General features: G+C 38.8%; 1 protein-coding gene across 3 annotated transcripts in view; it reads left to right on the top strand.

The window, feature by feature from the left end:
- The window catches only part of LOC134218433 (uncharacterized), a 914,466-nt gene that overhangs the window by 513,293 nt on the left and 377,423 nt on the right, over window positions 1-23,750 (top strand). For all 3 annotated transcript variants that reach the window (XM_062697419.1, XM_062697417.1, XM_062697418.1), the window contains exon 2: window positions 9,371-9,429. The gene's annotated coding sequence lies outside the window, so the exon portion shown is untranslated. The remainder of the gene's footprint in view (window positions 1-9,370; window positions 9,430-23,750) is intronic.

The following is a 23,750-nucleotide window of genomic DNA, read 5'->3' as shown; positions in this document are numbered from 1 at the left end:
TCAAACCCAAATAAGAATCTTGAGAAAATTTCACTTGGCTGTCATTGATGCCATCCATGCGAATACATATTTGTAGTATCTACCTCCAACGCGCCTCTTCCTCCTGATTCTGCTATGGATGTCAACTTACTGGCGTTGCAATGCGGTCAATTTGCATTTTGTACAAAATTCTTCACACAACAAGTGTGGGGTTTGAGTAAAATGCCTTCAGCGTGTAAATCGGTGAGCTGCAAGCCATGACTTTGCCTCTCATAGTCAGACCTCCGCGGCGTGCACACGCATCCACGGAGAGTCGCTGTCACAACTAGGTTCTGGCCATTTAGGGTTTTACAACAACCTTCTTTGTATAAAATGGAGGTCCTGAAAATAACCAATTTATTGGTCTTGCAACAAAACCAGATTCGAAACCATACATGAAAATTTTATTATAATGCCGCTGACGCCGACGATAGCCAGTCGATAGTTTGCCGCTAAACCGCTGCTACAGATGAAGAAACCACCGCCTTCGATGCTAGGACCGCTACCAACGCCATCGTTCTGTGCGCTCTCTGTTGCCGCTTTCTATGACCACTCGCTGTGGATCTTCTTCTAATTGGCATTACATATCCTACTGGGACATTGCAACCTCGCTGCTTAGTGTTCATTCAGCACTTTCACAGTTATTAACCGCGAGGTTTCTAAGCCAAGTTACCATTTTTGCATTCTTATATCATGAGGCTAACACGATGATACCTTATATGGCCAGGGAAGTCGAGACAATTTCCAAACCGAAAATTGTCAAAACCGGCACCGGGAATCGAATCCAGCCACCCTCAGCATGGTCTTGCTTTGTAGCCGCGCGTCTTACCGCACGGCTAAGGAGAGCCCAAAAACTCACTGTGGATCATCGTACAAAAATGACGCGCGAGCGTGAGTCACGGGCATTTTTATACCCGGAGAAAATGAAACGATGGGTCAAAAGGCCCGTAACTTACATCATTCGGATTCGGTTGGTTCTGATATTTTTACTGGGTAGGATAAGAATTGATATTTTCAATAGTTTATCGTAAATAATCAAAAGTTTTAATGAAATTGACAAATTGCTGGAGAGTTTCCGAGTCGATTGATATATAAATATCAAAAGTCCAAAGTGCAAAATCTTATATGATTCCATTACGGTCCCCAATTTTAGATTCTGTTTTGACACCCAGTACCTTCGGGTAAAACGTTGTCCAACGTCAAAAACATAGCAAATACATTTTATTATTAAGCTTGAGAGACAGATTCGTCCGCGATCAGGGGAAGATTACCGTTGCTTCATCTTCCGGATTCGCAGCACCCGACAGTCCATCATGGCAATACTTCAACGATTTCTTGAAGGCGCACTGTCAGGAAAGACTGTGAGTTATATAACAATTTTGTAAATTTATTCCCATTCGTAATAAGTATTTAAATTGATGCAGCAAGGTGTCATATTACCAAACCCCATCGCAGAATCCAGCTGATCCGACAACTTCGTTTTCAGAAGCAGACCCGAACGGAGAAAACGAACAACTTGAAGAAGTACAGCAAATCGAGCCGAAAACACCAACCGTGAGAGAGCGAAACACCATGGATGTCAGTTTCCAAAACAACTGGAGAAAAAGTTAAAAAAACGATAGGAAAACGCAAAACAAGAGGTTTTCAAGTAGAAAACGAACTACGTATCTGATGATGCACAGTGATTATTATAGTGGAAGTAAATTTAAGTTTGTAACATTTCCCCTAAGACGCTCAATAATTATAATAAATCATACATATAACAAAAATTGCATACCTTACGGCTTTTGCAAATGCTTTGAAGCGAATTAACCAACCAACCATACCTATTAAGGTTTCCATCTATACTTACGTATGTGTGAAGTGTTTATAAAACATTCCCTTTGTTTGCTGTTACTTAAAACCGTCAGTTTTTCTTGTTTGCTGTTAGAAAAGAACAAACAAATCCGAGGTTACACTAAGAATAACTTCGCAATTTTTAACTAAACGCATGATTTGTCTGACAGACATCAGGTGTAAATGAAATTTTTTAATTTGATTCAGTGTGCTGCGCGAAAAATGCCTCTGTGATAGTGTTGGTACAATCTGCTTGGAGATCTCAATATAATTCGATCAGCCTTTTTTTTCAAAACGTACGAACGACCGACGATCATTGACCGATCGTGATTATTGCCAATAGTGATCAACTAGGTTTTGTCCATGTTGTGAGAAAATCGGTTAATGATTACTATATCAAAAGTTGGCTAATGTTTTTCGGTTTTTCATTGGCACACACACGCACGTATACACACAGACAGACAGACATTTGATCAGTTGATGATAGCTTTTCGGTAAAACTCTCAAGAAAGGTAAAAAATCTGTATACTTATAAGAACCAAGCAAAAGAAAAATTGCAAGACTCTCACACAAATATTGTATTATGATTTTGCAAGCTTTATCAGCCTCATTTTTTCTACAATAGTCCAGTAATTTCGCATACGCTCAATTTTATACAGATTTAAGAATACAGAATTGTATAAAAGTCTAACAAACACTGGATGGGTGTATATTTGCCCTACAACATATAACTTGAACTGTGGGAGTTGATTGAACTGATTTGATGCGATCGTTGACCATCAATCCAAACACACTCAAATCGTTGATCCTTTGGTAGCGGACATACTTCTCGCTCCCATATTCAAAAATGCTCTCCACAATCCGACCAGATATTCCTATCAGGTGAGACTTGTTTAGTAGATCCGCTTTTCCGACGTTGTTGTCTGCAGTGATCAAGCTTTCACGAATAGCTCCCCTGGCAAGTCCCGACTCGAAATGGCGGAGAACGATTCGATGCATTTGCACTTTAGTGCAGCCTGATTTATGCAAATGTCTCCACTCCATCGTCGTCGCGTTCGTTTTTTACAACTCTGAGCCTCTGGTGTGGTTCGTTTGTACCATATAAATAAAATTTGTGCACTATTTTTCGCAGCTTGCCTAGTTGCGGAACTCCACTGCCAGGGGTTCAGTAGGATTCGCCTGGTTGATAGTTGCAGCCAGTGCCGGCGATGAAAAATGCACTTTTTTATCGTTGGAAGTGAATGGCTTTCTGGTTTACCTTCGTCAGCAGGGGCCGTAGCAACAGCAGCGTGAAAGGTGAACTTGTGCTCGATTCGTAATCCCGAGTAGGTGTAGAGTTGAGCCTCTTTCGATTGGCCGAATTGTTGTGTGTGTATGAATGTGTTGCTCGTTCGACGCAATCGTCTTGAAGATATTGATTTTTAATTCAACACCACAAAATCCTGTTCAATTTCCGAAAACGGATAGAGGGATGAGCTGTTTTCTAATCGAATTACATACGTCGATAAATCCCATTCAATTATATGCTTGAGCTGTCCCTCCGGCTAGTCAGTAATCTTCGGCTCAGTACTACGATGGCACTGCAATGCACACCAACTCACCCAAGTGGAATGATCGAGTATTGCAATTAAAAATGAAATACCCCAATGGTGCTGGTCAGTGCGAGAACGTTCGATGCAAAAAAGACATTGTGAAGGCGGGGATGTTCATACGAGAATTTGAACACTCAAGCTGCTTAGGAAACATTTCAATTTTATGCTCAAAAGTTTTCAAGATCAACTTATTCTATGCCGCTGTGCTTGTCACAATAATAAAAAAAAATAATTAATTTCGTAATTTGTTATGTCCCTATTTTAATGTGAACAGTCTTTTTGTCCCGATGGGGGAATTCCGGATCTCTGTCTTGTATCGTAGTTTTTATTGAACCATAATCCATGCCGTTCGGGGAAACGAGAAGAATCGTATGCAGATAAGAAATATGTAGGAAGAGCTTCTGTCGGTACAGGAATGGATACTAATATCTCACTGTGAGGCACGTTTCAGGCGATTCTTTCCCGAATGGGGAATATCATCTACCGGAACTGGAAAGCGAACGTAACGAAACGAAAAGTGAGTCCTGACGTGATAGAAGCAGCATTTGGCGGGAGCTGACCACTCTGGAATGATGGCGATGTTGATGGGTAACTTAATAAGTTTTGAGAATGCTTGAAACACGTGTATTCTAAATATGTTAAACAGGAAACTACAACGAGACCACTATTCTGCCGTAATCTGGAAAAGTGACGTAACAGCCATTTTACAACATGCATGTTTTCCATTTTTCTGTTAAAGTGCTCGATGAGTAGTACTCGTTAACACCATTTTTGGAAAATGGCGTATACATCACTTTTTTAGATTACGGCAGTATTATGCATATTGGAAATTGTAAATTATCGGCATGCGAATCTGACGAAGAAATCATGAGAATAATAAAGAGATGAATTATTCAGTCGATTATTATTTGATTTTTCGAAGAAAAGGATGCTAAAATCAGAGAGGGTTAGTGTTGACCTACACTGCCCATGATTTCATAGTTGACGTATCAACCATTCGAAATTTCAGCAAATTGTAAACGTGTAATAATTTTTAGGATTATTCAATCGCTGCAACATCAATACGATGCTTGTTCCAAGCCTTATATAAGTGCTTGCGGGTTGAAAAGATTTGAGTTTGCGATGATTGTCCCGATTTTTTTTTTAATACAAGCGAAAGGGCAATGGTTGTTACGTCAACTATGAAATTATGGGCAGTACAGTTTTGTATTGAGTTAGACTTCAATTTCATATATTAAAAAAATAATCTAGATATAGGATTTGACCCGGCCTGAAATCCAACCTTTCGGAACTTACTTGAATCTTAATACAATCTAAATCAATTCAAATCCAATCAAAATCCAATCCAAATCCAATCCAAATCCAATCCAAATCCAATCCAAATCCAATCCAAATCCAATCCAAATCCAATCCAAATCCAGTCCAAATCAAATTCAAATCCAAGACAAATCCAACTCAAATCCAATCAAAATCCAATCCAATCCAAATCCAATCCAAATCCAATCAAAATCCAATCAAAATCCAATCCAATCCAAATCCAATCTCAATCCAATCCAAATCCAATCCAAATGCAATCCAAACCAATCAAACCAATCCAAACCAATCCAACCAATCCAAACCAATCCAAACCAATCCAAACCAATCCAAATCCAATCCAAACCAATCCAAACCAATCCAAACCAATCCAAACCAATCCAAACCAATCCAAACCAATCCAAACCAATCCAAACCAATCCAAACCAATCCAAACCAATCCAAACCAATCCAAACCAATCCAAACCAATCCAAACCAATCCAAACCAATCCAAACCAATCCAAACCAATCAAACCAATCCAAACCAACCAAACCAATCCAAATCCAATCCAAACCAATCCAAACCAATCCAAATCCAATCCAAACCAATCCAAACCAATCCAAACCAATCCAAACCAATCCAAACCAATCCAAACCAATCCAAACCAATCCAAACCAATCCAAACCAACCAAACCAATCCAAACCAATCCAAACCAATCCAAACCAATCCAAACCAATCCAAACCAATCCAAACCAATCCAAACCAATCCAAACCAATCCAAACCAATCCAAACCAATCCAAACCAATCCAAACCAATCCAAACCAATCCAAACCAATCCAACCAATCCAAACCAACCAAACCAATCCAAACCAATCCAAACCAATCCAAACCAATCCAAACCAATCCAAACCAATCCAAACCAACCAAACCAACCAAACCAATCCAAACCAATCCAAACCAATCCAAACCAATCCAAACCAATCCAAACCAATCCAAATCCAATCCAAACCAATCCAAACCAATCCAAACCAACCAAACCAAACCAATCCAAACCAATCCAAACCAATCCAAATCCAATCCAAACCAACCAAACCAATCCAAACCAATCCAAACCAAATCCAAACCAATCCAAACCAATCCAAACCAATCCAAACCAATCCAAACCAACCAAACCAATCCAAACCAATCCAAACCAATCCAAACCAACCAAACCAATCCAAACCAATCCAAACCAATCCAAACCAATCCAAACCAATCCAAACCAATCCAAACCAATCCAAACCAACCAAACCAATCCAAACCAATCCAAACCAATCCAAACCAATCCAAACCAATCCAAACCAATCCAAACCAATCCAAACCAATCCAAACCAACCAAACCAATCCAAACCAATCCAAACCAATCCAAACCAATCCAAACCAATCCAAACCAATCCAAACCAATCCAAACCAACCAAACCAATCCAAACCAATCCAAACCAATCCAAACCAATCCAAACCAATCCAAACCAATCCAAACCAATCCAAACCAATCCAAACCAATCCAACCAATCCAAACCAATCCAAACCAATCCAAACCAACCAAACCAATCCAAACCAATCCAAACCAATCCAAACCAATCCAAACCAATCCAAACCAATCCAAACCAATCCAAATCCAATCCAAACCAATCCAAACCAATCCAAACCAATCCAAACCAATCCAAACCAATCCAAACCAATCCAAACCAACCAAACCAATCCAAACCAATCCAAACCAATCCAAACCAATCCAAACCAATCCAAACCAACCAAACCAATCCAAACCAATCCAAACCAATCCAAACCAATCCAAACCAATCCAAACCAATCCAAACCAATCCAAACCAATCCAAACCAACCAAACCAATCCAAATCCAATCCAAACCAATCCAAACCAATCCAAACCAATCCAAACCAATCCAAACCAATCCAAACCAATCCAAACCAATCCAAACCAATCCAAACCAATCCAAACCAATCCAAACCAACCAAACCAATCCAAATCCAATCCAAACCAATCCAAACCAATCCAAACCAATCCAAACCAATCCAAACCAATCCAAACCAATCCAAACCAATCCAAACCAATCCAAACCAATCCAAACCAATCCAAACCAATCCAAATCCAATCCAAACCAATCCAAACCAATCCAAACCAATCCAAACCAATCCAAACCAATCCAAACCAATCCAAACCAATCCAAACCAATCCAAACCAATCCAAACCAATCCAAACCAATCCAAACCAATCCAAACCAATCCAAACCAACCAAACCAACCAAACCAATCCAAACCAATCCAAACCAACCAAACCAATCCAAACCAATCCAAACCAATCCAAACCAATCCAAACCAATCCAAACCAATCCAACCAATCCAAACCAATCCAAACCAATCCAAACCAATCCAAACCAATCCAACACAATCCAAACCAATCCAATCCAAACCAATCCAAACACAATCCAAACCAATCCAAACCAATCCAAACCAATCCAAACCAATCCAAACCAATCCAAACCAATCCAAACCAATCCAAACCAATCCAAACCAATCCAACCAATCCAAACCAATCCAAACCAATCCAAACCAATCCAAACCAATCCAAACCAATCCAAACCAATCCAAACCAATCCATATCCAATCCAAACCAATCCAAACCAATTCAAACCAATCCAACCAATCCAAACCAATCCAAACCAATCCAACCAATCCAAACCAATCCAAACCAATCCAATCCAATCCAACCAATCCAAAATCCAATCCAAACCAATCCAAACCAATCCAAACCAATCCAAACCAATCCAACCAATCCAAATCCAATCCAAATCCAATCCAAATCCAATCCAAATCCAATCCAAATCCGAATGTAAAGCAATAGCAGGAGAAGAAGATCATTGTGTGGTTTTTGTTAATTTGCATAGTCACGTTTCAATAGTTTGGTGTTCTTGTTTGAATTGAAAAACATTGAAAATGCTGAAGGGGTGTATTTTGGACTGTTCTCCCCTAAATGTGACGACCTCATTAAAATAATAATAGAGGTACGACAGGTATTTCCGTCTTCTAATCCCCGTTATAGGCTCAAAAACCAATGAAAGAGACACTATTTTTGCTATAACTCATCCGCTCATAAGAAACGTTCTGTTGTGGTGGAGTTACAGCAAATAGACCATTTGGTTTTAGGGCCTATGACAGGAATTATACCATGGATAAAAAAATATCTGCCGTAACCCTATCACACAAATTGAAGGTCATTTCTTTAACAAACCAAAACCCCGTAAAGTAGGTCAATTTATTTGCCTTATTCCTGGAATATTTTTGTTGGAAATTATTCTCCGATTTCCGAGACATCATCATTGCAGTGAAGCTGTAACATTTACACAACTTGTGGGTTGTCCCGTTTTTTTTTACGAAAATGAGTCGGATTCGACGCAATTTTGGCGAGTGAAGCTTAGAATGAAAAAGGCCCGCTTCCTCGAAATCCTTTCAAAATATGGGTAATTCGTCTTGGGAAACCATCCACCATAATTTTGAACTGTCCTACTCAGAAGCCTGCTAAATGGTCTGAGAAATTTTCCCACCCACCGTTCGCAATGGCACTAACCTGATTGGATGGCACAGAACCCATCCCCACCCACCTCAAAATGGTGAGTGAACACAATAATTATTGTACTCTGCGGTGAGGAATCTCGGCTTGAATAGTGTCGTTGCGCACCTAACAGCTTCAATGAACCCGACCGGCTGGCGGTGTGGTAAAGATGACGACGGTGACGACTACTGTCGGCTATTTTCACAGACCGCAGCAACAACGGAACGGAACGAGCTGGTAATTGTAGGGTTTTTAATAACTGCCAATTTTCGCACAACCTTGCGAGCCCCATTGGTGATGTAAGTGGTTCCGGTGATTTTCTTTCGCTTTGAAGGTTGAGGATGATGTCTGTTGCGAAAGGGGCTTCCAAGTATATGCCACATAATGTGGGGAAAATTCTCAACAATAGATTGGGAATGCAAAATTATGGAATTTACTATTTACTAGTTTAAATAGACGTTTGTGGAAGATATGAAGTAGTTTATTCGTTAAAGTTTGTTGTTAGCAATTCTCTAACAACATTTGATATAATCATTTTCACGTAAATCTCATAATAGAAATTATTTGAACTAATTATTATAATAAAGGCTCTTTATTACGGTGCCATAACCAAACATTTCAGAATATAGTTCAGCCTCAATTTTCGATTGTGCTTTGCATTTTTGCAAACCATTAGATCCGCAACAAAAATGTTAATCAGACAATCGAGTAGATGAATGCCCACGCCTCTTCGTTGTTTCGCAGCGCACATCAAACCGACCGCAGAGTTGCGAAACCGTGAGCTGATTATGAAGCGTCATCCAAGTTTCAGTACTTGCTATGGCAAAGTGCTTTCCTGGTGCAGCTCTTGATCCCGGCTGGTAGCCAACGCGAACAGCACCGTTAATTGCCTATTTTGAAATTTGTGTCTAATTTACATTTCGGTTAATGCTTCACTCGATCGGAGCAGAAACGATGTAACACGATTAACGCGTGCACGGCACTTATCGATTTATGTTTTTCTCTCATTTTTATTTTCAGCATATCCAGCGACCTCGCCAATGATTTGATGCACGCTTCACCCGTTAATAGGATAAAAGGTATGTAATAAAGGCAATTATCGGGCTGATGTTGGTTAGGTTGGGGAGGCGTGGTCCGTGACATGAATTTGGCGAAATGCCCAATGAGTGTTCTTTCGAAAGGCGGGATTCATTTGAATGCAATTCTGTTGCCTAATTGAACCAAATACTTTACATGTTTATTGAAAACCTAAGTGGCATGTGCAGTAGGCAAAGCTTTACACTTTTTCATATGATATCCGCAGTCTAAATACGTTGGATCTTCAAATCAAATACCGTCTATTCGGTCAGTCCTGTTCCATTTTCTCATTCGTTCAAGTAGTTCTGTTTTCTGACTGTTTAAATGAAGAAATATGGAAAACCATGCTTGTCGCACAGGACTGAAAACATGCCTTGAGAAGAAAAATAATTATGAAAATAATCTCGACGAGTATCATTCATCCCAACAATTATCAACGTTGCATCTGCTAGAATCTTTAAAATAATTGCAAATAGCTTCAATACATCATTCGTTTCTATATCACTTATTTATTTATCATTATAACTATTACTAAGGGTATGCGATAACACATTTTTTCCTAACGAAACGAAACGAAACGAAATTTAAAATGTCTATGTTGATTCGGATCGAAACGAAACGAAATATAGCTTTACTTTCGACACTTCGAAACGATACGAAATCAAGGCTCATTAATTTCGAAATTTTTCGATACGAAACGAAATTTTAATTTGTTTTCCGCGGAATTTTTATTAAATAGGTTTTACATGATATACGCAATTCTGAATTCATTTTTTCGGAGTCTAATAACTGTTTTGCGACCAATAGAGTTATAATAACAGAAGAGGCAGTCTGTGATGAATCACCGCATTCTCGCCGCATGTGATAAATCGGCGACAAGGCAATACCTCATCATGTGTGCCGCTTTCAAAGGAACTCATCGTGGAGCGTGTGCTTCCGAATCTGATCAATTTTATATCAGTAAGTAAATAAAAATATAGAAATGGGATTTTTTATATACGGATTCAAATTTAGTTTATAATCTTAGTTCACTTAAGAATTATGTAATTATGCTGAAACATACTACATATTGTCTTGTCAGCGTGGTTTTATAGTATTGAGCTAAGTCAAATTAGAAACGGAATGCTTAGGTTTATGTTTTATTTTGTGGGATACTCAATTATGTATCCACATCTGCCAGGCGTATACGCAGATAGAGAACTGATATTACTAGGTCAACATTTGAAAAGGGCGTAACAGCCAAAACATGATCCTTCTTATTCGTCCTCATACAGGTATACCTCGATTATATAGACCCTCGATTATATGGACATTTTTTTCTTGCAAAATTTATGTTGCTGTTTAATGTTTTAAAACGCAATCTGATTGTTTCCATCGTATTTTATTGTCACTCCAAGTATAAATGTCCCATAGTTACTATGGAACATGGCACAATAAGGCAAAGACAAAGGTGCTGTTTGAACGAGATGGCGCCACAACATTTAAAGTAAAATTAATTTCCTTGTATGGACAAATCATCCGTTCTCATCAACTACGCATCGCATCAATATGAAAGCTAGGTCAAAAAGCATCAAATAATTTTTAGATTTTTTGTACCCACGACTTGTTTTGCAGTTCTAAACAATAAAAGAGATTTCATTGTACTTCCATACTAAATTCTAGCTGTATACTTTCAATTTCTTCAAGACTGTTCTCCACCTCGTGTGTGTGGAAGGAACATTGAAAGCTTATGATATCCAACAGCAGATGTCACTAGTGTATATGCAATATTACATTAATACAAACACGCAGCAACACCACCTGTCGCCTGATAATGGAAATAATGCAATTATACCATCAGGTGTAGTGGCTGTTGTTCAAATTTTTTGAAAGGGCCTCAAGCGGATTTTTTGGTAGAATGCAACTGACGACCTCCTATTGCATCATAGAAACTTTTTTAGGCATCTTTTTACACTTTGTCATATGTATTTGCCAATAATAGGAGATCGTCAGTTGCATTCTAGCAAAAATTCCGCTTGAGGCCCTTTCAAAACATTTTAACAACAGCCACTACACCTGATGGTATAATAGGAGATCGTCAGTTGCATTCTAGCAAAAATTCCGCTTGAGGCCCTTCCTAAATATTTTAACAACAGCCACTACATCTGATGGTATAATTGCAATATTTCCATGATCAGGCGACAGGTGGTGTTGCTGTGTGTTTGTATCAATGTACTATTGCATATACACTAGTGACATCTGCTGTTCGATATCGTAAGCTTTTAATGTTCCTTTCACACACACGAGGTGGAGAACAGTCTTGAAGAAATTGAAAGTATACAGCTAGAATTTAGTATGGAGGTACAATGAAATCTCTTTTATTGTTTAGAACTGTAAAACAAGTCATGAGAACAAAAAATCTAAAAATTATTTGTTGCTTTTTGACCTAGGTTTCATATTGATGCGATGCGTAGTTAATGAGAACGGATGATTTGTCCATACAAGGAAATTTATTTTACTTTAAATGTTGTGGCGCCATCTCGTTCAAACAGCACCTTTGTCTTTGCCTTTCATTGTCTAGGTCTGTCACTTAAAAAACAAACGGTAGATTTGAACATTGCAACATTTTTTATGTTGGTACTACATATTGCTTTTTTATTCTCGTGGTGGTATTTCGACATTCCGAATAAGCAAAAAGTTTTAATTTCAAATCGACTATATTCAAAGTAAATTACAATTCTAAAAATGGCTACGAAATTAAAGAAAAATCGATCGGGTATCTTTCTAACAGACAAATTGAAAATTATTCAGGCTATTGATACTGGATGTTCAGTGAAAGATATTATGAAAAAATATCGCGTCAAACGATCTACCGTATATAACATTCGCCAATCCAAAGCAAAAATTTTGGAAAGTGTTTCGAATATTCAAGGGAACATTGGTAAATATTTCTTCATGCTTTCCAATGCTATTTTTCTAATTTTCGAAATGGTTTTGATTCTCAGCACAACGCAAGGTTTTCAAGCTTGCCCGTTTCCCAAAAGTCGATGAAGCATTATACATCTGGTTCTTACAACAAAGACAACGTAATATTCCGGTAAGCCAAGATATGTTGCTGGTGCAATCAGAAAAGTTTTACAACGAGTTGGTTGGTACAGGGAGTTTTGGTAGCCGGGGTTACATCGACAAGTTTATCAAACGCCATGGCATTCGCCTGCTTAAAATAACGGGGGAAAAATTGTCAAGCAACCTGGCTATTGTGGAAGAGTATGTGAATAAGTTTTCGGCAGAAATGAGTTCGCAGAACTTACAGCCATCTCAAATATTTAATGCAGATGAAAGCGGTCTTTACTTTAAAGGCACGCCCACAAATACATACGTTGATAAAGATTCGTTGTCTGCACCTGAAAATTTCCCGGGATTCCCGATTCCCGGGATATAAACATTAGTTTCCCGAATTTCCCGGGAAGTGTTTTTACAGGTTTTGAGTCTCGTTAACTAAATCTAAGGTACTAATTAATTATATTTTTACTAATATTTGCTCTTCGTTCTCTTAATAAAACTTCATTTTTTCAATAAGGCAAAGACAAAGGTGCTGTTTGAACGAGATGGCGCCACAACATTTAAAGTAAAATGAATTTTCTTGTATGGACAAATCATCCGTTCTTATTAACTACGCATCGCATAAATATGAAAGCTAGGTCAAAAAGCAACAAATAATTTTTAGATTTTTTGTTCCCACGACTTGTTTTACAGTTCTAAACAATAAAAGAGATTTCATTGTACCTCCATACTAAATTCAAGCTGTATACTTTCAATTTCTTCAAGACTGTTCTCCACCTCGTGTGTGTGGAAGGAACATTGAAATCTTACGATATCGAACAGCAGATGTCACTAGTGTATATGCAATATTACATTGATACAAACACGCAGCAACACCACCTGTCGCCTGATAATAGAAGTATTGCAATTATACCATCAGGTACCGTGCGGGACCGAAATCCGTACAGCACCGAAATCCGTCCACCTCATGAGATGTCAATAAATTAAAGGGGGTTAAAGGTAATTAATGTAGACATAATCGATCTTATCCTGTGCAGATACTTGGCAGTAAGCTTTTAGGGCATAGAAATTGAAAGAAGGCTTTGAAATTAAAACAACAAAAATCAAAAACAAATCGCCACCCACCAAACGCGGAGTTTTTGCCGCCATTTTGTTTTCGTGTAGAGCCTAATTTCACCAAAAGTAACCGTGTTTTAATTGCTAATTGCAAATCATTACATAAGATAAGCGGAATACAAATCGAAGGGATCGCTTCTCAAGGTGCGTATCGAACTATTTACAGTGGTAGTTTAGTCAATCAAACTGCTTCAATTTAAATATTTAGCTAAAAAATAGCTGTACGGATTTTGATTCTTTGATTCGAAATCCGCCCACGGTGGACGGATTTCGAGTCAGGAGTAGTTGATTTTATTCATTATTTTATCATGTTTTTCGTAGTTTTTAATGAGTAAATGTGAAACACTTCAAAAGTAGAAGGCTTCATGCTTCTGTGTCAATGGCAAACGTTTTATTTACATTCGATTCCTATTTTCTAATGACTTTTTCATATAGTAAGGTGCTTAAGTGTACGGATTTCGATGCGCCACGGTATAGTGGCTGTTGTTAAAATATTTTGAAATGGCCTCAAGCGGATTTTTTGCTAGAATGCAACTGACGACATCCTATTGATGGAGGAAATGTCCTTTTCCAATAAATAAATCAAAATCCTTTTCATTTCCCTTCATCCACATAATGATAATAAATGAAGTCATGTATAAGTAGAGTTGCTACTGAAAAGTGCGATGCAATCCTAAACCGTTTAGAAAGAGTCGGAACAAAGCAATAGTGTCTTTGAAAACGCAGATGCTTGTGCACAGCGACATGTTTCAAATACAGTCCCATCCCGATTTTGGCAACACCCGTTTTTGTCTACCCCCGATTTTGGCAACACCCGTTTTTGGCAACATTTTCTTCCCGATTTTGGCAACAATCTCGAAAATATTTTTTTTATTACTTTTTAGAGCTAAAACCTTTTAATAAATATGTAGTAGGATAAACAAAACCAAAAGTGAATACCATTAAGGTTTATATGCGTATTATGGGCTCTATACGAATAGTGGGCACTTTCACTGAAATAATGAATCACCACTCGTATCACCGCTCATTGCAAACAATTTCTATTGAAACTTTTCTGCTCTTTTTATCCACGTTTTCCATGTCCCTATTCACACTACCCTAATATAACCAGCCCACCGTAGAATGTCGTATTTTTTGCATTCTCACTGATTTTGTCGTCGACAAGCTGACTCACACCGTTGTACATAGTACAACATCTATTAGGCGAAGCCCGCTGTTTACATCACATTGCAACCGATACTGCATGAGTGATCCAGGAGCAAGCAAACCCCAGTAGGTTTAATTGCTAGTGATTAGCAGATTCGATTTTCTAAATGCGTTATATAGCCATCAAGCCGTTTTGCTCATTATGCGCCTCTTTTCTGATATCAGCCGATTATCCGTTTTTTTGCTGCATTCCCGTATAGATTATAAGCAACAATTTATTTTAAAGAGTCTTGTTGTTTAAAATTCACGCAAATTTCTCTAGCGATTAATATTAGAAAACAGTTAGCTTTTCCAGTTTCCTGATGTGTCAATTGCATAACGAGCCTTTTGATTCCGGCATGTTTGGCAACAGTTCAACAGTAATGGTAAGAGTTTGGTAACATGTAAGGCGTGAGGCTCTCGAGCAGGCATTGGAAAAAAATCAGATCAAGAGAAAAAATCGGGTTAATCTAAGCCAACTTGATGCACTGCCGCGGGGCAAGTTATGAGCTTCCTAAAATCTTTAAAATTGGACGTTCGATTCACCGTTTATTGATCTTCAACGCTCACCAATGCAAGTCTATTAAGTGAAGCTTGGTAATACAACAATGAGCGTCGTTACGGTGCGCTATTAGAAGAAGCCATTCAAGAAAGCGGGGTACTAATGCAAAAATCGTTGCTTACATGGATACCTCACCATGGCTTGGCTTGTTAGACGGTGTTGCTCATTGTTTATCACAGCAACAATTGCTCCTACTCGTTGTTTGGCATCCATTTGAGCGAGACAGTTCACTCATTGGCTATAGATGCTACGATTGCAATAGATCAATGCTCACTCACACTTCCAATGCCTGCTTTCGAGTGTTCTGTTTGTGATGGCGAAGTATCAGAAGTGGAGTACCTCCTGTGAAGTTTCCATGAGATCGCTGATGTAATTCTAGCTGCTTCGATAGGCGAGTGATGCGGCACATGTGATTTTATTATTATTTATTCAGCCTAAGGCCGGAGTGACCTCTGCGGTACATAACAGTCGTCTCCGTCCACTGCTGTACGTTACCAGTCACGCAGTCTACAGAGGGTCCGTAAATCGTCTTCCACCTGATCGATCCACCTTAATCGCTGCACACCTCGCCTTCTTGTGCCTGTCGGATAGTTGTAGAGAACCATTTTTACTCCAAGTGCGCGTTGGTCCTCCACAAGCATTGTCCGGATATCGTGTCCACGGAGGACTACCGTCACCGGTTTAATAGGGAGTCTGGTTGGTACGGCGGCGAACTCTATTCGTTCGGAGTGTTTTTTGGAGTCCAAAGTACGTACGCTTTCCTGCCACGTACATCTCCGAATTTGTCTGCTGGTATCGTTATCGGAAATCAAGTGAGCCCAAGTACACGAATTCTTCAACAACCTTGATTTTGTCGCCATTGATACAAGCTCGTGGTGAATGGCCGTTGTCTTCTCTTGAGCCTACTTCGTCTTCAACGTGTTTATGACTAGTCCGATCTGCTTTGCTATCCTCTTCAGTCTGATGTAGGATTCTTCCATCTTTTCAAAGTTATAATAATGAAAGTAGTTTATGGAGAACTGTAGTCCAGTGTAGTTAATCCATACTCACACTACATTGGATTCGCCGACCCATGTGCAGAATGCAGATTTCCGTTAGGAGTCGTACACATATTACGTATACACTTATGGGGGAGGGGCGGTCTCTCGTTTTCTTACGCACTATGTAAATATAAATCATTTGTATGAAAAAAATCTTACATAGGAGAGGGGGGTCGAAAATCCCATAAAAATTGCTTACGTAATTAGTGTACGACCCCTTACCATTTTTTAAAACAATGACACGACTTATGCCTTGCGTTTATTTTTTCCATAATGTCATAGAAAGTTGTGCACAGAACTTTACTCTTAATCACACCGACCACAAGGAAATTTGCATAGAATAAAAACGTTTTTTTATCACTACAATTTTTTGTAAGGACGTGGCCGATGCTATTGCTAATTTCAAATATTATTTATTATTCAGTTTGTATTATGAAATTGGCTAATTAGTTACATTATCGTTTGATTACCATTCTTGAGTTTGTTTTAATTTTGTTTGAACTACAATCTCCGAGTTGTGAATAATATCGCAAAAATGTCAATTATGATGCACGTGCATCACTTAAACACACTCCACATACTTTGTTGTACATTTCCTAAGTATTTAACTTCAATCACGCAAACAAAAAAAAATTGAAATTTTGTATGGAATTTTTTTCCCGTTTTTGGCAACATCCCCATTTTGGCAACATTAAAATCCGGTCGTGTTGCCAAAATCGGGAAGGGACTGTATCACATATCTTTGAGTACTATGTGGATACTTCAGAAGGCGACAAGAAAAATCTCATCAGGACTCTGCAGACCTTATGCTTAAACAAGATCTAGAATCTGCAAAATAAAGATGAAATCTCTAAAATCTCTGGTGCGTTCTTACTTTCAATCTCAGCAATTATATGCTGTGAAAGTTGATTCCCGGGAAAATTTAAGCCCTACGTCAGACTCTGACGTAGCTTTAATGATTCATCCTTGACATGGATGGATCATTAAAGCTTCCTCTGATGGTCATTGGAAAATACTTAAATCCACGGCCGTTGAAAAAATTAAAAGAGCTTCCAGTTTTCTACACTGCATCCAAGAATGCATGGATGACGCGTACTTTGTTCAAAACATGGTTTTTCGATCATTTTGTGCCACAAGTTCGACAGTGATAGAGTCAGGCCTTCCCGTTCGAGCAGTCTTAGTTCTGGACAATTGTTCTGCACATTTTAATGCGGATGAACTGAAGACGTCTGACGGTGCTATATGGACAATATTTCTACCTCCAAATACGACTGCGGTAATTCAGCCGATGGACCAAAACGTAATCCAAATGATTAAATCACGTTACAAACATATTATGATGGGAGAAGTTCTTGGAAGACCCGGAGAATTCCACGAAAACGTGAAAAAAATCAACGTTAAAGATGCGATATTCTGGGTTGCGCAGTCATGGGATGCAGTTCCCACGACTTCCATAAGAAAGTCTTGGAATTTACTATACAATCCCGAAGAAATTGAAAACGAGGATGATTTGCCACTGGCCGTGATTAAACAGCGACTAATCGACATTTCCGAAAAAATCATGCAGTCCGGCATAATCGATGAAGAGAATGCTGAATTTGAATTTCTCGATGACTCAGAAATTGTGGAGAACGTACGAAATCCAAGTGCAGACGACGAAATGACCTACGATACATTGGATTCGAGTGCACAAGATAACACCAGCTTGGAAATTCCAATATCTTTCGATGCAGAGGATGAATTTCAGCCAGTATCTGACGAATCGGCTCTAAATGCTATTGACGGAGTGATCAGGTATGCTGAAGAGAATGGCTGGCCGCTCAATTCTCAATTTTCGCTACGTGAGATGAGATTAAACATCTTCAAGAATATCTATCTTCTTCTTCTTCTTCTAAATAATAAAAATGAAATGGTCTGTGTTCGTATCCGCATAACTCGAAAACGGCTGGATGGATTTTCTTCATTCCTTCAGCAGATATGTTCGTTATCGTTTCCGACGGGTTTATATGATATTTCCTCATGCGAAAATCACGAGTAAGGTTGGGGAAATTATGAAAAACTAAAATTAGGATATTTCGCATGGGCAGTTCACAAAGCGCATTTTCGCCTACTATGCAGGACAACGTCTGCCGGGTCAACTAGTAGTGAATAGAAACGCATCTTGAGAAAATAATTTGTAATGTATTTGCTAATAATGAATATTAACCTGAATTCGAATAAATAAAAGATAATGATTAAATATCTACATAACAAAAATATCACTAGACAATTATTTGGGGTGGTTGAAGTGGGTCTAGAGCTCGTGCAGATCAACAGCAAATGGCCCAAAAATACATATATACACACACACATACGCATAACAGAAACATTTACACACAAACACATATATCCAGGGCCTGATTTAGGGGGGGGGGCGGGGGGGCCATGGCCCCGGGCCCCCACAAATCTTATGTACCAAAACCAACCTATTTTGTACATTTTGGGGCCCCCACATACTGTCGGCCCCGGGGCCCCCTTCCGGCTAAATCCGGCCCTGCATATATCACTATGGGTGTCTGGGTCTTCTATCAAAAAATCCGTTTCAAAGATGTCCCATGGCCGCAATGTTCGAGAAAACTTGAAAAATACTGCCGTATCATTCTTTTTAAGATTATTTTCATCATATTTATATATAAAAAAAATGCTTCGATTATATGGAAAATTCGATTATATGGACTTTTTTGCACCTAAAAAGTCCATATAATCGAGGTATACCTGTATATATAACATAATTTTGCTCATTAGAAGAATCCTGTGCACCTTTATAAAATGCGTAAAAATATGTATTTCAGATTGAATTTCACAGCCCTAGTAACAATTTACTCTTGTAGAGTAAATTATGGTCTTCAAGAGCGTTATAAAACTTAAAATGTTACTTGGGAGACCCATAGTCTCATATACAATCAGCTCGACGAATTGAGCTATTGTCTGTGTGTCCTTGGCATATGAGAACAGCTGTTATGGTCAGTATGAGCTGAAAGCTTTCAGCTTTCAGCAATTTTAATGATCTTTCAACCCGTTCTGGATTTTTTTGCAAATTCCATGCGAAGATCTAGAAATGCCCACAAATCTGCAATGTTCCTTACATTTTGTGCAAATAGTCAAAGAAGAGCTTAGCTTGATTAACTGTACACATCGTAGTTGCTAATCATGATTGGCCGAGAAACAGCAAATATGCACAGCTCACCAATTAAATAATATTCTTGGGAAATGAAATTAAATTATTAATTTATTAATTATCAATTAAAAAAATTATTCTTATTGTATCAGAGTTTCTGATTCATGACCATTACCTAACGATGCTCCTTACTGTCAATTTAGGATTAGGAGCGGAAAATTTGTTTAACACTCATTGTTATAAGAGTCCAAGGAATGCTCTGCATCTCCGTGAGCGCTACGGGAACGGAATCGTTGGTTAGCTGAGAAGGTAATTCATGTGAAGCCCTTTGGTATGCGACTAAATATTTATTGTAAACGAAGTTATTTGGAAAACAAGAAGACTAAAACTGTGTTTCAAATCAATCTAACGCAACATTAATGTGCTTCGTTTAATAAGCTTTTTCAACGCTATCGATTCCGCACTAAATAATTTTGTACTCTTCGATGCAGACATTAGTTTTATAACTTCGCGTTCTCCAGCACTAGCTGGCGTTAGAATTAAAAAAAACACATTAATAAAGCAAAAAAAAAAAAAAAAAAAAAACACTAGCTGGCGTGATCAACATCAACATCAACACGATCGATTGCACACTGGGTAAACAAATTTCTGCTACGCGAGGTAGCTTTTTTAAACTTCGCGTTCTCCCGGACTAGCTGCCGTTCCACGATCGATTCCTCATTCATATTGTGCAAATAGTAAAAAATATCATCAAATTTAAATTTGAATGTTGGAAACACTTTTTATAGAAGAAAACTACATACGTATTTGTCGACTAAGAATGGGGTTATGTAGTAAGCGTTAATAAAAAAAACTATTAAGGTTATACAAACCTAAAGTTTTGAAAACATCTTTACGATTTTGTTCAGCAGCGCAGCCAAAATTTTGATAATATAAAGTCTGGTTCAAGTTTAAATTTGTTTCGAAATTCTGCGGAATTCCGTTAAATTTCGTTAGAAGCTAGTTTTTTCTAGCGAAATTTTTGCAATTTTACGAAACGAAACAAAATCAAGAAATCAGATTTCGCCTTGCTCAAATTCCGCAAAATTCCGCGGAATTTCGTTTCGAACCACCTGAAGCGAAATTTTCGAAATACCGCATATGCTTAACTATTACCATTTACAAGCAAGTCTCTATCTTTATCCTGAGAAATATTTCCGTCATCATCATGAAAACTAACACCCTCATTCACATAAAAGGATGCCGGATAAAAGCAAATTGAAACACATTTCCATAATGCAACTCTTTCTACGATCGCATTTCACAAAAGGCAACCAAATTCCACTGGTTTACCGCACCGCTAACCGATTGAAAGTTGGTAGGTAAATGAACAGAGAACACCCACCCGCCCACGCAATAAAGTGATTACACATCCCGTAATTGCCCTGAACAGATTAATTTTACATTTCTGTCAGAATTAACACAATTATTGTAATCGGAGAGAACAATTTTCACTCTACTCCTAGCCTGCCGCCGGAAAGCATCCCGAACCTCAAAGTCGGGAAAAACTGCGGCCTCAGTCAGCGTTCGTGGTTATAAATTCGATCCGCATATGAATTCGTTGGCCGATTACGGAGTTAACCAGGCGTGAGCGATGGAGGAGAATATTTGCGAACTCATTCACTAGCGATTACCGCACGGCTGTCGTATACATATTCAACCCTAGCTTGAATTCAACTCCAACGACAACTTTTTCCTGGGAAAGCAATTCGACGAAATTAAATTCTGAATCTGGAAGAAGAATAAAATAGTTTGCAATTTCGTTTACTCACATCGTAATCGAAGTAAAGGTTGCAACTTTTTTGATGACATGTTCCCCAAACGAGCACAATGACAAAGCCTTAATTAAAGAGATAATTACAAAAACCTTTCCGATAAAGGCAGGAAGAACAAAACATGCAAATGACAGTGACAGCATTCATGTTTTTACTTCGAGTGTGCCGGTGGCGGGTTGTGGAGGAGACTACGACTGCAAGTGTGTACATGGAATTATCAGTTAATGCTGCTGGGAACATGCTTTCGAACATTTGTTATCTGCTTCATTATCATTGTTTCGTGGGGTACAATTCAATGTAATTGTGTTTTTGTGTGTGCTCTGTACCATTAACCATGGGGCTGCTAATGGAATGATTGTTGGTGGTTATGTTTACATGTAAAAATCAGTATTATCCGGATCGATAAACGGAAACCCATCAAAAGTAGTGTCAGCTTCGGCTTCGAATTCCATTTTATTCGTTTGAACGAGCAGGGTAAAGGGATGTGTTGCGCCAACGGCTCGGGAGTGGCAGGATGTGACCTTAGAGGACCCTACCACTGGTTCATTTATAATTTGGCGTCAGCAGTAAGAACTTTAATTAAAGGCGTTAATCAATCTGGCAATTAATAAAATTAAAAAAAAAATCAGGTGGTTTCGAATAATACGGAATTTTTATTGCATTTTAACGTCTATAAGGATTCGTCCAGGATTTTTTGTGATATTTTCCAAAAACTTTCTGTCCATTATTAAGGATATTGTGTAATTGCTACATTTTGAGGGCTTTCTAGCAAGCAAACCAAATTCTTCGGATGAAGAATTCCTTGAGAATTGACTTCTAACGGCTTTTTTTCGTAAACATCTTCAATAATTCTGTAGAAACCATCCCTAGGGTACCAGAAAATCCTCCGGAAATTACTTCAGAGATAAATGCAGAAATTCCTTTGAAAATATCTCAAGAGATTCCTTTGAAAATTCAAAAAAGGAATTCGAAGAAAATTTCAAAATTCATTCAGAGATTCTTTCACAAATTCTTTTGGAAATTCTTTTAAATTCCTTACATTCTTTCAAGGAATCCTTCGGAAATCAGACGAAGTTTATTTCAAAACTTCTGCAGGAATTATTGCTGCAACTTTGTAGGAAATAGGAAGGATTAGGAATTTTCGGAAGAGTTTTAACGGAAATTTTAAAGGTAGATGAAATTTCCAAGAGATTTCTTAAAGTAACTTTTGAATGATTCCTAAAAAAATTGTTAATGAATTTGTTAATAAAAAAAATTGATTCCCGAAAGAAATCTTAAACGAATATCTGAAAGCCTCAAGGAATATTAAATAAAATTTCCGAAAAAAATCCTTAAAAACGAAATACTTTCCGAATGAAGTTCTGAAGCAATTTCTAAGGAATGAATCCCAAGAGCTTATTCTTAGAGTTTCCGAAAGGATTTCTCAACAAATGGCTGAAAAAAACTCCTTAGGAAAGTCCTGAAATGATTGCTGAAGAATTAAAAAAAAAAGTTTGATAGAATTCCCAAACCTATTTCCGCAGAAATTCCTAAAGCAATTTGTAAAAGAAATCAGGGCTTCCGAGCCTCTTGAAAGGAGGCTTCCGAGCCTCTTGAAAGGAGGCTTCCGAGCCTCTTGAAAGGAGGCTTCCGAGCCTCTTGAAAGGAGGCTTCCGAGCCTCTTGAAAGGAGGCTTCCGAGCCTCTTGAAAGGAGGCTTTCGAGCATCTTGAAAGGAGGCTTCCGAGCCTCTTGAAAGGAGGCTTCCGAGCCTCTTGAAAGGAGGCTTCCGAGCCTCTTGAAAGGAGGCTTCCGAGCCTCTTGAAAGGAGGCTTCCGAGCCTCTTGAAAGGAGGCTTCTGAGCCTCTTGAAAGGAGGCTTATGAGCCTCTTGAAAGGAGGCTTATGAGCCTCTTGAAAAGCGGCTTATGAGCCCCCTGAAAGGAGGATTCTGAGCCTCTTGTAAGGAGGCTTCCTGGAGCCTCTTGAAAGGAGGCTTCTGAGCCTCTTGAAAGGAGGCTTCCGAGCCTCTTGAAAGGAGGCTTCCTGAGTCTTGAAAGGAGGCTTCCAGGCCTCTGAGCCTCTTTGAAAGGAGGCTTCTGAGCCTCTTGAAAGGAGGCTTCCTGAGCTCTTGAAAGGAGGCTTCTGAGCCTCTTGAAAGGAGGCTTCTGAGCCTCTTGAAAGGAGGCTTCTGAGCCTCTTGAAAGGAGGCTTCTGAGCCTCTTGAAAGGAGGCTTCCTGAGCTCTCTTGAAAGGAGGCTTTGAGGCCTCTTGAAAGGAGGCTTCTGAGCCTCTTGAAAGGAGGCTTGAAGGAAGCCTTGAGCCTCTTGAAAGGAGGCTTCTGAGCTCTTGAAAGGAGGCTTCGAGCCTCTTGAAAGGAGGCTTCTGAGCCTCTTGAAAGGAGGCCTTCAGAGCCTCTTGAAAGGAGGC

The sequence above is a fragment of the Armigeres subalbatus genome, chromosome 2, assembly GCF_024139115.2.
Source record: "Armigeres subalbatus isolate Guangzhou_Male chromosome 2, GZ_Asu_2, whole genome shotgun sequence".
In the NCBI taxonomy this organism is placed as follows: domain Eukaryota; kingdom Metazoa; phylum Arthropoda; class Insecta; order Diptera; family Culicidae; genus Armigeres; species Armigeres subalbatus.
Note: the sequence above shows the minus strand (reverse complement) of the source record. Positions and strands in the feature narration are given on the sequence as shown.